Consider the following 1,549-nt stretch of genomic DNA (forward strand, 5'->3'; position numbering starts at 1 on the left):
GGAGGGCCGAAGGGCCTGTTCCTGTGCTGTAATTTTCTTTGTTCTTTGTCACTGTATCCTTTCTATAATATAGAGACTAGCGCTGTTCACAGTGCTCCAAGATTCTGTATAAGTTTAACATAACGTCTCTGCTTTTCAACTCTATCTCTCTAGAAGTGAACCCTGGTGCTTGGTTTGCTTTTTTATGATCTTTTTAACCTGTGCTGCTATTTTTAGTGATTTGTCAATCTTTACCCTTTTGTGTTTTGCGAGAGGATATCTCATGGTGAGTAGGGGTGGGGCTTTCCGGTCTGTTATCCTGCTTCCAATGTGTTTGTAAACTACAAGACTCAGTGCTATAGAGAATCCAAGGCTTGAAAGAGTGACAGGGAGGGTATTTTCTGATCAAAGTATCCCACCTTCTCACCAACACCACCATGAGAACCAATACCACCAGATGGTCCTTGAGCTCCCTAAAAAAAGAGAAAAATAGAATTAAAAGGGAAGATTTCTCAGACACAAAGTAATAAAGCTTCATTTGAATTATACTTACATCAGCCCCACTGGGGCCCTGAGGTCCTCGAGAGCCTGGAGGTCCAGGAGGTCCCTGCGGGAAAAAAGATCATTGATGATGTTGTTATCCAAAATTGCAATATCTAATTAAATGAGACAGCAATTGAATGGGAAGTTGCTATAGTTACTGAGCCAGTTAAATTGTAATGTTATGAATGCATAGGTTACCAAATAGAGAATGCTGGGATACTGCAGGGTCCACCCATGGCGTCAGGAATATTTAATTGCTGAGCCTTCGTGCTGGCAGTTTCTTGGATTTCTCTAAAATTTCATCCGATTGACTCCATTTATCAAACAAACATCCAGCGTATTTAGGACAGAAAGTCAACATCCTGGACAATCTGGCTATCATTGATTCGAATGGTCAAGAGCAGAGTTTGGATACACAGTGACTCTGGGACATGAGCTAATTGGTCAAGAGCAGTGTTTGGTCACTCTCTGACCTCAGGATGGGGCCCAAAGATTATGGGGATCTAAATTTCCCTTTACCAAGGACTGAGTGGGAGTACTGCGTTAGATTCCAGATTCCCGAAAGATTCTAGTTTCAATGAGTAAAGGTCACTTACCATGGCACCAACATCACCAGTTTCACCCTTCTCACCTGGTGGTCCCGGGAGACCCTAAATCCATTTGAAAAAAAGGGGAGAAAGGGAGAGAAAACAATTAATTACAAATCCCGACATTAATATTTAAAGAAAGCCTCTCATTCAGGTCCCACAATCTTAAAAAACATTGCTTTTGGAACAAGCGCTGGAAACGCAAAAACCCTTCGCATCTAAAATAAACAACAGCAGCATGTACATATAAGAACATAAGATCTAGGAGCAGGAGTAGGCAATTCAGCCCCTCGAGCCTGCTCCGCCATTCAATACGATCATGGCTGATCTCATCTCGGCCTCAACTCCACTTTCCTGCCCGTTCTCCATAACCCTTCAACCCATTACTAATTAAAAATCTGTCTATCTCCTCCTTAAATTTACTCAATGTCCCGGCATCC

At 42.3% G+C, this 1,549-nt stretch overlaps 1 long non-coding RNA gene across 1 annotated transcript; it reads right to left on the bottom strand.

Annotated features, from left to right (window-relative positions):
• Positions 1 to 397: 397 nt before the first annotated feature.
• On the bottom strand, positions 398 to 1,177 carry LOC137366892 (uncharacterized). The gene is made up of 3 exons (XR_010973618.1): positions 1,119 to 1,177; positions 533 to 586; positions 398 to 452 (listed from the first exon to the last, which is right to left on the bottom strand). It is a non-coding gene; the product is annotated as an uncharacterized lncRNA (long non-coding RNA).
• Positions 1,178 to 1,549: the final 372 nt, after the last annotated feature.

This window comes from Heterodontus francisci, unplaced genomic scaffold (assembly GCF_036365525.1).
Source record: "Heterodontus francisci isolate sHetFra1 unplaced genomic scaffold, sHetFra1.hap1 HAP1_SCAFFOLD_2123, whole genome shotgun sequence".
Taxonomy (NCBI): domain Eukaryota; kingdom Metazoa; phylum Chordata; class Chondrichthyes; order Heterodontiformes; family Heterodontidae; genus Heterodontus; species Heterodontus francisci.